The sequence below is a fragment of the Ambystoma mexicanum genome, chromosome 2q, assembly GCF_040938575.1.
Source record: "Ambystoma mexicanum isolate Mex_15411 chromosome 2q, UKY_AmexF1_1, whole genome shotgun sequence".
NCBI lineage: Eukaryota > Metazoa > Chordata > Amphibia > Caudata > Ambystomatidae > Ambystoma > Ambystoma mexicanum.
This window is the reverse complement of record NC_090924.1, coordinates 1,475,531,931-1,475,546,982: the sequence shown is the minus strand read 5'-3', so window position 1 is coordinate 1,475,546,982 and position 15,052 is coordinate 1,475,531,931. Positions and strand designations below refer to the sequence as shown.

At 50.2% G+C, this 15,052-nt stretch overlaps 1 protein-coding gene across 1 annotated transcript in view; it reads left to right on the top strand.

Annotated features, from left to right (window-relative positions):
- Nucleotides 1-15,052, top strand: part of LOC138570281 (cytosolic phospholipase A2 gamma-like) — a 507,932-nt gene that overhangs the window by 182,008 nt on the left and 310,872 nt on the right. The window lies entirely within an intron of this gene.

The following is a 15,052-nucleotide window of genomic DNA, read 5'->3' as shown; positions in this document are numbered from 1 at the left end:
ACCATCAGTTGTAGTCCCCATCTGGAGCATCAGGTGTATTGTTCATTTGGGACACCAGGTTTAGTCCCCATCTGGACCATCAGGTGTAGTCCCCATCTGGAGCATCAGGTGTATTGTTCATCTGGGACACCAGGTTTAGTCCCCATCTGGAGCATCAGGTGTAGTCCCCATCTGGAGCATTAGGTGTATTGTTCATCTGGGACGCCAGGTTTAGTCCCCATCTGGACGATCAGGTGTAGTCCCCATCTGGAGCATCAGGTGTATTGTTCATCTGGAATGCCAGGTTTAGTCCCCATCTGGACCATCAGGTGTATTGTTCATCTTGGACACCAGGTTTAGTCCCCATCTGGAGCATCAGGTGTAGTCCCCATCTGGAGCATCAGGTGTATTGTTCATCTGGAACACCAGATTTAGTCCCCATCTGGACGATCAGGTGTAGTCCCCATCTGGAGCATCATGTGTATTGTTCATTTGGAACACCAGATTTAGTCCCCATCTGGAGCATCAGGTGTAGTCCCCATCTGGAGCATCATGTGTATTGTTCATCTGGGACACCAGCTTTAGTCCTCATCTGGAGCATCAGGTGTAGTCACCATCTGGAGCATCAGGTGTATTGTTCATCTGGAACACCAGGTTTAGTACCCATCTGAAGCATCAAGTGTATTGTTCATCTGGAACACCAGGTTTAGTCCCCATCTGGACCATCAGGTGTAGTCCCCATCTGGAGCATCAGGTGTAGTCCCCATCTGGAGCATCAGGTGTATTGATCATCTGGGACACCAGGTTTAGTCCCCATCTGGACCATCAGATGTAGTCCCCACCTGGAGCATCAGGTGTATTGTTCATCTGGGACACCAGGTTTAGTCCCCATCTGGAGCATCATGTGTAGTCCCCACCTGGAGCATCATGTGTATTGTTCATCTGGGACACCAGGTTTAGTCCCCATCTGGAGCATCAGGTGTAGTCCCCATCTGGAGCATCAGGTGTATTGTTCATCTGGAACACCAGGTTTAGTACCCATCTGGACGATCAGGTGTAGTCCCCATCTGGAGCATCATGTGTATTGTTCATCTGGGACACCAGGTTTAGTCCCCATCTGGAGCATCAGGTGTATTGTTCATTTGGGACACCAGGTTTAGTCCCCATCTGGAGCATCATGTGTAGTCCCCACCTGGAGCATCAGGTGTATTGTTCATCTGGGACGCCAGGTTTAGTCCCCATCTGGAGCATCAGGTGTAGTCCCCATCTGGAGCATCAGGTGTATTGATCATCTGGGACGCCAGGTTTAGTCCCCATCTGGACCATCAGTTGTAGTCCCCATCTGGAGCATCAGGTGTTTTGTTCATTTGGGACACCAGGTTTAGTCCCCATCTGGACCATCAGGTGTAGTCCCCATCTGGAGCATCAGGTGTATTGTTCATCTGGGACACCAGGTTTAGTCCCCATCTGGAGCATCAGGTGTAGTCCCCATCTGGAGCATCAGGTGTATTGTTCATCTGGGACGCCAGGTTTAGTCCCCATCTGGACGATCAGGTGTAGTCCCCATCTGGAGCATCAGGTGTATTGTTCATCTGGAATGCCAGGTTTAGTCCCCATCTGGACCATCAGGTGTATTGTTCATCTGGGACACCAGGTTTAGTCCCCATCTGGAGCATCAGGTGTAGTCCCCATCTGGAGCATCAGGTGTATTGATCATCTGGGACACCAGGTTTAGTCCCCATCTGGACCATCAGATGTAGTCCCCATCTGGAGCATCAGGTGTATTGTTCATCTGGGACACCAGGTTTTGTCCCCATCTGGACCATCAGGTGTAGTCCCCATCTGGAGCATCAGGTGTATTGTTCATCTGGGACACCAGGTTTAGTCCCCATCTGGAGCATCAGGTGTATTGTTCATTTGGGACACCAGGTTTAGTCCCCATCTGGAGCATCATGTGTAGTCCCCACCTGGAGCATCAGGTGTATTGTTCATCTGGAACGCCAGGTTTAGTCCCCATCTGGACCATCAGGTGTATTGTTCATCCTGGACACCAGGTTTAGTCCCCATCTGGAGCATCAGGTGTAGTCCCCATCTGGAGCATCAGGTGTATTGATCATCTGGGACACCAGGTTTAGTCCCCATCTGGACCATCAGATGTAGTCCCCATCTGGAGCATCAGGTGTATTGTTCATCTGGGACACCAGGTTTTGTCCCCATCTGGACCATCAGGTGTAGTCCCCATCTGGAGCATCAGGTGTATTGTTCATCTTGGACACCAGGTTTAGTCCCCATCTGGAGCATCAGGTGTAGTCCCCATCTGGAGCATCAGGTGTATTGTTCATCTGGAACACCAGATTTAGTCCCCATCTGGACGATCAGGTGTAGTCCCCATCTGGAGCATCATGTGTATTGTTCATCTGGAACACCAGATTTAGTCCCCATCTGGAGCATCAGGTGTAGTCCCCATCTGGAGCATCATGTGTATTGTTCATCTGGGACACCAGCTTTAGTCCTCATCTGGAGCATCAGGTGTAGTCACCATCTGGAGCATCAGGTGTATTGTTCATCTGGAACACCAGGTTTAGTACCCATCTGAAGCATCAAGTGTATTGTTCATCTGGAACACCAGGTTTAGTCCCCATCTGGACCATCAGGTGTAGTCCCCATCTGGAGCATCAGGTGTAGTCCCCATCTGGAGCATCAGGTGTATTGATCATCTGGGACACCAGGTTTAGTCCCCATCTGGACCATCAGGTGTAGTCCCCATCTGGAGCATCAGGTGTATTGTTCATCTGGGACACCAGGTATAGTCCACATCTGGACCATCAGGTGTAGTCCCCATCTGGAGCATCAGATGTATTGTTCATCTGGGACACCAGGTTTAGTCCCCACCTGGACAATCAGGTGTAGTCCCCATCTGGAGCATCAGGTGTATTGTTCATCTGGAACACCAGGTTTAGTACCCATCTGGACCATCAGGTGTAGTCCTCATCTGGAGCATCAGGTGTATTGTTCATCTGGAACACCAGGTTTAGTACCCATCTGGAACATCGGGTGTAGTCCCCATCTGGAGCATCTGGTGAATTGTTCATCTGGAACACCAGGTTTAGTCACCTTCTGGAACACCAGGTTTAGTACCTATCTGTACCATCAGGTGTAGTCCCCATCTGGAGAATCAGATCTATTGTTCATCTCGAGCATCAGGTTTAATACCCATCTGGAGCATCAGACGTAGTACCCATTAGGAGCATCAGGTGTATTGTTCATCTGGAACACCAGGTTTAGTCCCCATCTGGACGATCATGTGTAGTCCCCATCTGGAGCATCAGGTGTATTGTTCATGTGGGACACCAGGTTTAGTCCCCATCTGGAGCATCAGGTGTAGTCCCCATCTGGATCATCAGGTGTATTGTTCATCTGGAACACCAGGTTTAGTCCCCATCTTGACGATCAGGTGTAGTCCCCATCTGGAGCATCAGGTGTATTGTTCATCTGGAACACCAGGTTTAGTCCCCATCTGGAGCATCAGGTGTAGTCCCCATCTGGAGCATCAGGTGTATTGTTCATCTGGGACACCAGGTTTAGTCCCCATCTGGAACACCAGGTTTAGTCCCCATCTGGACCATCAGGTGTAGTCCCCATCTGGAGCATCAGGTGTATTGTTCATCTGGGACACCAGGTTTAGTCCCCATCTGGAACACCAGGTTTAGTACCCATCTGGAGCATCAGGTGTATTGTTCATCTGGAACACCAGGTTTAGTACCCATCTGGACGATCAGGTGTAGTCCCCATCTGGAGCATCATGTGTATTGTTCATCTGGGACACCAGGTTTAGTCCCCATCTGGAGCATCAGGTGTAGTCCCGATCTGGAGCATCAGGTGTATTGTTCATCTGGGACACCATGTTTAGTTCCCGTCTGTACCATCAGGGGTAGTCCCCATCTGGAGCATCAGGTGTATTGTTCATCTGGGACACCAGGTTTAGTCCCCGTCTGGACCATCAGGTGTAGTCCCCATCTGGAGTATCAGGTGTATTGATCATCTGGGACACCGGGTTTAGTCCCCATCTGGAGCATCAGGTGTAGTCCCCATCTGGAGCATCAGGTGTATTGTTCATCTGAGACACCGGGTTTAGTCCCGATCTGGAGCATCAGGTGTAGTCCTCATCTGGAGCATCAGGTGTATTGTTCATCTGGGACACCAGGTTTAGTCCCCATCTGGAGCATCAGGTGTAGTCCCCATCTGGAGCATCAGGTGTTTTGTTCATCTGGGACACGGGTTTAGTTCCCATCTGGAGCATCAGGTGTAGTCCCCATCTGGAGCATCATGTGTATTGTTCATCTGGGACACCAGGTTTAGTCCCCATCTGGAGCATCAGGTGTATTGTTCATCTGGAACACCAGGTTTAGTCCCCATATGGAGCATCAGGTGTAGTCCCCATCTGGAGCATCAGGTGTTTTGTTCATCTGGGACACAGGTTTAGTCCCCATCTGGATGGTCAGGTGTAGTCCCCATCTGGAGCATCATGTGTATTGTTCATTTGGGACACCAGGTTTAGTCCCTATCTGGAGCATCATGTGTAGTCCCCACCAGGAGCATCATGTGTATTGTTCATCTGGGACACCAGGTTTAGTCCCCATCTGGAGCATCAGGTGTAGTCCCCATCTGGAGCATCAGGTGTATTGTTCATCTGGAACACCAGGTTTAGTACCCATCTGGACGATCAGGTGTAGTCCCCATCTGGAGCATCAGGTGTATTGTTCATTTGGGACACCAGGTTTAGTCCCCATCTGGAGCATCATGTGTAGTCCCCACCTGGAGCATCAGGTGTATTGTTCATCTGGGACGCCAGGTTTAGTCCCCATCTGGAGCATCAGGTGTAGTCCCCATCTGGAGCATCAGGTGTATTGATCATCTGGGACGCCAGGTTTAGTCCCCATCTGGACCATCAGTTGTAGTCCCCATCTGGAGCATCAGGTGTATTGTTCATTTGGGACACCAGGTTTAGTCCCCATCTGGACCATCAGGTGTAGTCCCCATCTGGAGCATCAGGTGTATTGTTCATCTGGGACACCAGGTTTAGTCCCCATCTGGAGCATCAGGTGTAGTCCCCATCTGGAGCATCAGGTGTATTGTTCATCTGGAATGCCAGGTTTAGTCCCCATCTGGACCATCAGGTGTATTGTTCATCTTGGACACCAGGTTTAGTCCCCATCTGGAGCATCAGGTGTAGTCCCCATCTGGAGCATCAGGTGTATTGTTCATCTGGAACACCAGATTTAGTCCCCATCTGGACGATCAGGTGTAGTCCCCATCTGGAGCATCATGTGTATTGTTCATTTGGAACACCAGATTTAGTCCCCATCTGGAGCATCAGGTGTAGTCCCCATCTGGAGCATCATGTGTATTGTTCATCTGGGACACCAGCTTTAGTCCTCATCTGGAGCATCAGGTGTAGTCACCATCTGGAGCATCAGGTGTATTGTTCATCTGGAACACCAGGTTTAGTACCCATCTGAAGCATCAAGTGTATTGTTCATCTGGAACACCAGGTTTAGTCCCCATCTGGACCATCAGGTGTAGTCCCCATCTGGAGCATCAGGTGTAGTCCCCATCTGGAGCATCAGGTGTATTGATCATCTGGGACACCAGGTTTAGTCCCCATCTGGACCATCAGATGTAGTCCCCACCTGGAGCATCAGGTGTATTGTTCATCTGGGACACCAGGTTTAGTCCCCATCTGGAGCATCATGTGTAGTCCCCACCTGGAGCATCATGTGTATTGTTCATCTGGGACACCAGGTTTAGTCCCCATCTGGAGCATCAGGTGTAGTCCCCATCTGGAGCATCAGGTGTATTGTTCATCTGGAACACCAGGTTTAGTACCCATCTGGACGATCAGGTGTAGTCCCCATCTGGAGCATCATGTGTATTGTTCATCTGGGACACCAGGTTTAGTCCCCATCTGGAGCATCAGGTGTATTGTTCATTTGGGACACCAGGTTTAGTCCCCATCTGGAGCATCATGTGTAGTCCCCACCTGGAGCATCAGGTGTATTGTTCATCTGGGACGCCAGGTTTAGTCCCCATCTGGAGCATCAGGTGTAGTCCCCATCTGGAGCATCAGGTGTATTGATCATCTGGGACGCCAGGTTTAGTCCCCATCTGGACCATCAGTTGTAGTCCCCATCTGGAGCATCAGGTGTTTTGTTCATTTGGGACACCAGGTTTAGTCCCCATCTGGACCATCAGGTGTAGTCCCCATCTGGAGCATCAGGTGTATTGTTCATCTGGGACACCAGGTTTAGTCCCCATCTGGAGCATCAGGTGTAGTCCCCATCTGGAGCATCAGGTGTATTGTTCATCTGGGACGCCAGGTTTAGTCCCCATCTGGACGATCAGGTGTAGTCCCCATCTGGAGCATCAGGTGTATTGTTCATCTGGAATGCCAGGTTTAGTCCCCATCTGGACCATCAGGTGTATTGTTCATCTGGGACACCAGGTTTAGTCCCCATCTGGAGCATCAGGTGTAGTCCCCATCTGGAGCATCAGGTGTATTGATCATCTGGGACACCAGGTTTAGTCCCCATCTGGACCATCAGATGTAGTCCCCATCTGGAGCATCAGGTGTATTGTTCATCTGGGACACCAGGTTTTGTCCCCATCTGGACCATCAGGTGTAGTCCCCATCTGGAGCATCAGGTGTATTGTTCATCTGGGACACCAGGTTTAGTCCCCATCTGGAGCATCAGGTGTATTGTTCATTTGGGACACCAGGTTTAGTCCCCATCTGGAGCATCATGTGTAGTCCCCACCTGGAGCATCAGGTGTATTGTTCATCTGGAACGCCAGGTTTAGTCCCCATCTGGACCATCAGGTGTATTGTTCATCCTGGACACCAGGTTTAGTCCCCATCTGGAGCATCAGGTGTAGTCCCCATCTGGAGCATCAGGTGTATTGATCATCTGGGACACCAGGTTTAGTCCCCATCTGGACCATCAGATGTAGTCCCCATCTGGAGCATCAGGTGTATTGTTCATCTGGGACACCAGGTTTTGTCCCCATCTGGACCATCAGGTGTAGTCCCCATCTGGAGCATCAGGTGTATTGTTCATCTTGGACACCAGGTTTAGTCCCCATCTGGAGCATCAGGTGTAGTCCCCATCTGGAGCATCAGGTGTATTGTTCATCTGGAACACCAGATTTAGTCCCCATCTGGACGATCAGGTGTAGTCCCCATCTGGAGCATCATGTGTATTGTTCATCTGGAACACCAGATTTAGTCCCCATCTGGAGCATCAGGTGTAGTCCCCATCTGGAGCATCATGTGTATTGTTCATCTGGGACACCAGCTTTAGTCCTCATCTGGAGCATCAGGTGTAGTCACCATCTGGAGCATCAGGTGTATTGTTCATCTGGAACACCAGGTTTAGTACCCATCTGAAGCATCAAGTGTATTGTTCATCTGGAACACCAGGTTTAGTCCCCATCTGGACCATCAGGTGTAGTCCCCATCTGGAGCATCAGGTGTAGTCCCCATCTGGAGCATCAGGTGTATTGATCATCTGGGACACCAGGTTTAGTCCCCATCTGGACCATCAGGTGTAGTCCCCATCTGGAGCATCAGGTGTATTGTTCATCTGGGACACCAGGTATAGTCCACATCTGGACCATCAGGTGTAGTCCCCATCTGGAGCATCAGATGTATTGTTCATCTGGGACACCAGGTTTAGTCCCCACCTGGACCATCAGGTGTAGTCCCCATCTGGAGCATCAGGTGTATTGTTCATCTGGAACACCAGGTTTAGTACCCATCTGGACCATCAGGTGTAGTCCTCATCTGGAGCATCAGGTGTATTGTTCATCTGGAACACCAGGTTTAGTACCCATCTGGAACATCGGGTGTAGTCCCCATCTGGAGCATCTGGTGAATTGTTCATCTGGAACACCAGGTTTAGTCACCTTCTGGAACACCAGGTTTAGTACCTATCTGTACCATCAGGTGTAGTCCCCATCTGGAGAATCAGATCTATTGTTCATCTCGAGCATCAGGTTTAATACCCATCTGGAGCATCAGACGTAGTACCCATTAGGAGCATCAGGTGTATTGTTCATCTGGAACACCAGGTTTAGTCCCCATCTGGACGATCATGTGTAGTCCCCATCTGGAGCATCAGGTGTATTGTTCATGTGGGACACCAGGTTTAGTCCCCATCTGGAGCATCAGGTGTAGTCCCCATCTGGATCATCAGGTGTATTGTTCATCTGGAACACCAGGTTTAGTCCCCATCTTGACGATCAGGTGTAGTCCCCATCTGGAGCATCAGGTGTATTGTTCATCTGGAACACCAGGTTTAGTCCCCATCTGGAGCATCAGGTGTAGTCCCCATCTGGAGCATCAGGTGTATTGTTCATCTGGGACACCAGGTTTAGTCCCCATCTGGAACACCAGGTTTAGTCCCCATCTGGACCATCAGGTGTAGTCCCCATCTGGAGCATCAGGTGTATTGTTCATCTGGGACACCAGGTTTAGTCCCCATCTGGAACACCAGGTTTAGTACCCATCTGGAGCATCAGGTGTATTGTTCATCTGGAACACCAGGTTTAGTACCCATCTGGACGATCAGGTGTAGTCCCCATCTGGAGCATCATGTGTATTGTTCATCTGGGACACCAGGTTTAGTCCCCATCTGGAGCATCAGGTGTAGTCCCGATCTGGAGCATCAGGTGTATTGTTCATCTGGGACACCATGTTTAGTTCCCGTCTGTACCATCAGGGGTAGTCCCCATCTGGAGCATCAGGTGTATTGTTCATCTGGGACACCAGGTTTAGTCCCCGTCTGGACCATCAGGTGTAGTCCCCATCTGGAGTATCAGGTGTATTGATCATCTGGGACACCGGGTTTAGTCCCCATCTGGAGCATCAGGTGTAGTCCCCATCTGGAGCATCAGGTGTATTGTTCATCTGAGACACCGGGTTTAGTCCCGATCTGGAGCATCAGGTGTAGTCCTCATCTGGAGCATCAGGTGTATTGTTCATCTGGGACACCAGGTTTAGTCCCCATCTGGAGCATCAGGTGTAGTCCCCATCTGGAGCATCAGGTGTTTTGTTCATCTGGGACACGGGTTTAGTTCCCATCTGGAGCATCAGGTGTAGTCCCCATCTGGAGCATCATGTGTATTGTTCATCTGGGACACCAGGTTTAGTCCCCATCTGGAGCATCAGGTGTATTGTTCATCTGGAACACCAGGTTTAGTCCCCATATGGAGCATCAGGTGTAGTCCCCATCTGGAGCATCAGGTGTTTTGTTCATCTGGGACACAGGTTTAGTCCCCATCTGGATGGTCAGGTGTAGTCCCCATCTGGAGCATCATGTGTATTGTTCATTTGGGACACCAGGTTTAGTCCCTATCTGGAGCATCATGTGTAGTCCCCACCAGGAGCATCATGTGTATTGTTCATCTGGGACACCAGGTTTAGTCCCCATCTGGAGCATCAGGTGTAGTCCCCATCTGGAGCATCAGGTGTATTGTTCATCTGGAACACCAGGTTTAGTACCCATCTGGACGATCAGGTGTAGTCCCCATCTGGAGCATCAGGTGTATTGTTCATTTGGGACACCAGGTTTAGTCCCCATCTGGAGCATCATGTGTAGTCCCCACCTGGAGCATCAGGTGTATTGTTCATCTGGGACGCCAGGTTTAGTCCCCATCTGGAGCATCAGGTGTAGTCCCCATCTGGAGCATCAGGTGTATTGATCATCTGGGACGCCAGGTTTAGTCCCCATCTGGACCATCAGTTGTAGTCCCCATCTGGAGCATCAGGTGTATTGTTCATTTGGGACACCAGGTTTAGTCCCCATCTGGACCATCAGGTGTAGTCCCCATCTGGAGCATCAGGTGTATTGTTCATCTGGGACACCAGGTTTAGTCCCCATCTGGAGCATCAGGTGTAGTCCCCATCTGGAGCATCAGGTGTATTGTTCATCTGGGACGCCAGGTTTAGTCCCCATCTGGACGATCAGGTGTAGTCCCCATCTGGAGCATCAGGTGTATTGTTCATCTGGAATGCCAGGTTTAGTCCCCATCTGGACCATCAGGTGTATTGTTCATCTTGGACACCAGGTTTAGTCCCCATCTGGAGCATCAGGTGTAGTCCCCATCTGGAGCATCAGGTGTATTGTTCATCTGGAACACCAGATTTAGTCCCCATCTGGACGATCAGGTGTAGTCCCCATCTGGAGCATCATGTGTATTGTTCATCTGGAACACCAGATTTAGTCCCCATCTGGAGCATCAGGTGTAGTCCCCATCTGGAGCATCATGTGTATTGTTCATCTGGGACACCAGCTTTAGTCCTCATCTGGAGCATCAGGTGTAGTCACCATCTGGAGCATCAGGTGTATTGTTCATCTGGAACACCAGGTTTAGTACCCATCTGAAGCATCAAGTGTATTGTTCATCTGGAACACCAGGTTTAGTCCCCATCTGGACCATCAGGTGTAGTCCCCATCTGGAGCATCAGGTGTAGTCCCCATCTGGAGCATCAGGTGTATTGATCATCTGGGACACCAGGTTTAGTCCCCATCTGGACCATCAGATGTAGTCCCCACCTGGAGCATCAGGTGTATTGTTCATCTGGGACACCAGGTTTAGTCCCCATCTGGAGCATCATGTGTAGTCCCCACCTGGAGCATCATGTGTATTGTTCATCTGGGACACCAGGTTTAGTCCCCATCTGGAGCATCAGGTGTAGTCCCCATCTGGAGCATCAGGTGTATTGTTCATCTGGAACACCAGGTTTAGTACCCATCTGGACGATTAGGTGTAGTCCCCATCTGGAGCATCATGTGTATTGTTCATCTGGGACACCAGGTTTAGTCCCCATCTGGAGCATCAGGTGTATTGTTCATTTGGGACACCAGGTTTAGTCCCCATCTGGAGCATCATGTGTAGTCCCCACCTGGAGCATCAGGTGTATTGTTCATCTGGGACGCCAGGTTTAGTCCCCATCTGGAGCATCAGGTGTAGTCCCCATCTGGAGCATCAGGTGTATTGATCATCTGGGACGCCAGGTTTAGTCCCCATCTGGACCATCAGTTGTAGTCCCCATCTGGAGCATCAGGTGTATTGTTCATTTGGGACACCAGGTTTAGTCCCCATCTGGACCATCAGGTGTAGTCCCCATCTGGAGCATCAGGTGTATTGTTCATCTGGGACACCAGGTTTAGTCCCCATCTGGAGCATCAGGTGTAGTCCCCATCTGGAGCATCAGGTGTATTGTTCATCTGGGACGCCAGGTTTAGTCCCCATCTGGACGATCAGGTGTAGTCCCCATCTGGAGCATCAGGTGTATTGTTCATCTGGAATGCCAGGTTTAGTCCCCATCTGGACCATCAGGTGTATTGTTCATCTGGGACACCAGGTTTAGTCCCCATCTGGAGCATCAGGTGTAGTCCCCATCTGGAGCATCAGGTGTATTGATCATCTGGGACACCAGGTTTAGTCCCCATCTGGACCATCAGATGTAGTCCCCATCTGGAGCATCAGGTGTATTGTTCATCTGGGACACCAGGTTTTGTCCCCATCTGGACCATCAGGTGTAGTCCCCATCTGGAGCATCAGGTGTATTGTTCATCTGGGACACCAGGTTTAGTCCCCATCTGGAGCATCAGGTGTATTGTTCATTTGGGACACCAGGTTTAGTCCCCATCTGGAGCATCATGTGTAGTCCCCACCTGGAGCATCAGGTGTATTGTTCACCTGGAACACCAGGTTTAGTACCCATCTGGACCATCAGGTGTAGTCCCCATCTGGAGTATCAGGTGTAGTCCTCATCTGGAGCATCAGATGTATTGTTCATCTGGAGCATCAGGTTTAATACCCAATTGGATCATCGGACATAGTACCCATTAGGAGCATCAGGTGTATTGTTCATCTGGAACACCAGGTTTAGTACCCATCTGGACCATCGGGTGTAGTCCCCATCTGGAGCATCTGGTGTATCGTTCATCTGGAACACCAGTTTTAGTACCCATCTGGACCATCAGGTGTAGTCCCCATCTGGGGCATCAGGTGTATTGTTCATCTGGAACACCAGGTTTAGTACCCATCTGGACCATCAGGTGTAGTCCCCATCTGGAGTATCAGGGGTAGTCCTCATCTGGCTCATCAGGTGTATTGTTCACCTGGAGCATCAGGTTTAATACCCATCTGGAGCATCAGACGTAGTACCCATCTGGAGCATCAGGTGTATTGTTCATCTGGAACACCAGGTTTAGTACCCATCTGGACCATCAGGTGTAGTCCTCATCTGGAGCATCAGGTGTATTGTTCATCTGGAACACCAGGTTTAGTACCCATCTGGAACATCGGGTGTAGTCCCCATCTGGAGCATCTGGTGAATTGTTCATCTGGAACACCAGGTTTAGTCACCTTCTGGAACACCAGGTTTAGTACCTATCTGTACCATCAGGTGTAGTCCCCATCTGGAGAATCAGATCTATTGTTCATCTCGAGCATCAGGTTTAATACCCATCTGGAGCATCAGACGTAGTACCCATTAGGAGCATCAGGTGTATTGTTCATCTGGAACACCAGGTTTAGTCCCCATCTGGACGATCATGTGTAGTCCCCATCTGGAGCATCAGGTGTATTGTTCATGTGGGACACCAGGTTTAGTCCCCATCTGGAGCATCAGGTGTAGTCCCCATCTGGATCATCAGGTGTATTGTTCATCTGGAACACCAGGTTTAGTCCCCATCTTGACGATCAGGTGTAGTCCCCATCTGGAGCATCAGGTGTATTGTTCATCTGGAACACCAGGTTTAGTCCCCATCTGGAGCATCAGGTGTAGTCCCCATCTGGAGCATCAGGTGTATTGTTCATCTGGGACACCAGGTTTAGTCCCCATCTGGAACACCAGGTTTAGTCCCCATCTGGACCATCAGGTGTAGTCCCCATCTGGAGCATCAGGTGTATTGTTCATCTGGGACACCAGGTTTAGTCCCCATCTGGAACACCAGGTTTAGTACCCATCTGGAGCATCAGGTGTATTGTTCATCTGGAACACCAGGTTTAGTACCCATCTGGACGATCAGGTGTAGTCCCCATCTGGAGCATCATGTGTATTGTTCATCTGGGACACCAGGTTTAGTCCCCATCTGGAGCATCAGGTGTAGTCCCGATCTGGAGCATTAGGTGTATTGTTCATCTGGGACACCATGTTTAGTTCCCGTCTGTACCATCAGGGGTAGTCCCCATCTGGAGCATCAGGTGTATTGTTCATCTGGGACACCAGGTTTAGTCCCCGTCTGGACCATAAGGTGTAGTCCCCATCTGGAGTATCAGGTGTATTGATCATCTGGGACACCGGGTTTAGTCCCCATCTGGAGCATCAGGTGTAGTCCCCATCTGGAGCATCAGGTGTATTGTTCATCTGAGACACCGGGTTTAGTCCCGATCTGGAGCATCAGGTGTAGTCCTCATCTGGAGCATCAGGTGTATTGTTCATCTGGGACACCAGGTTTAGTCCCCATCTGGAGCATCAGGTGTAGTCCCCATCTGGAGCATCAGGTTTTTTGTTCATCTGGGACACGGGTTTAGTTCCCATCTGGAGCATCAGGTGTAGTCCCCATCTGGAGCATCATGTGTATTGTTCATCTGGGACACCAGGTTTAGTCCCCATCTGGAGCATCAGGTGTATTGTTCATCTGGAACACCAGGTTTAGTCCCCATATGGAGCATCAGGTGTAGTCCCCATCTGGAGCATCAGGTGTTTTGTTCATCTGGGACACAGGTTTAGTCCCCATCTGGATGGTCAGGTGTAGTCCCCATCTGGAGCATCATGTGTATTGTTCATTTGGGACACCAGGTTTAGTCCCTATCTGGAGCATCATGTGTAGTCCCCACCAGGAGCATCATGTGTATTGTTCATCTGGGACACCAGGTTTAGTCCCCATCTGGAGCATCAGGTGTAGTCCCCATCTGGAGCATCAGGTGTATTGTTCATCTGGAACACCAGGTTTAGTACCCATCTGGACGATCAGGTGTAGTCCCCATCTGGAGCATCAGGTGTATTGTTCATTTGGGACACCAGGTTTAGTCCCCATCTGGAGCATCATGTGTAGTCCCCACCTGGAGCATCAGGTGTATTGTTCATCTGGGACGCCAGGTTTAGTCCCCATCTGGAGCATCAGGTGTAGTCCCCATCTGGAGCATCAGGTGTATTGATCATCTGGGACGCCAGGTTTAGTCCCCATCTGGACCATCAGTTGTAGTCCCCATCTGGAGCATCAGGTGTATTGTTCATTTGGGACACCAGGTTTAGTCCCCATCTGGACCATCAGGTGTAGTCCCCATCTGGAGCATCAGGTGTATTGTTCATCTGGGACACCAGGTTTAGTCCCCATCTGGAGCATCAGGTGTAGTCCCCATCTGGAGCATCAGGTGTATTGTTCATCTGGAATGCCAGGTTTAGTCCCCATCTGGACCATCAGGTGTATTGTTCATCTTGGACACCAGGTTTAGTCCCCATCTGGAGCATCAGGTGTAGTCCCCATCTGGAGCATCAGGTGTATTGTTCATCTGGAACACCAGATTTAGTCCCCATCTGGACGATCAGGTGTAGTCCCCATCTGGAGCATCATGTGTATTGTTCATTTGGAACACCAGATTTAGTCCCCATCTGGAGCATCAGGTGTAGTCCCCATCTGGAGCATCATGTGTATTGTTCATCTGGGACACCAGCTTTAGTCCTCATCTGGAGCATCAGGTGTAGTCACCATCTGGAGCATCAGGTGTATTGTTCATCTGGAACACCAGGTTTAGTACCCATCTGAAGCATCAAGTGTATTGTTCATCTGGAACACCAGGTTTAGTCCCCATCTGGACCATCAGGTGTAGTCCCCATCTGGAGCATCAGGTGTAGTCCCCATCTGGAGCATCAGGTGTATTGATCATCTGGGACACCAGGTTTAGTCCCCATCTGGACCATCAGATGTAGTCCCCACCTGGAGCATCAGGTGTATTGTTCATCTGGGACACCAGGTTTAGTCCCCATCTGGAGCATCAT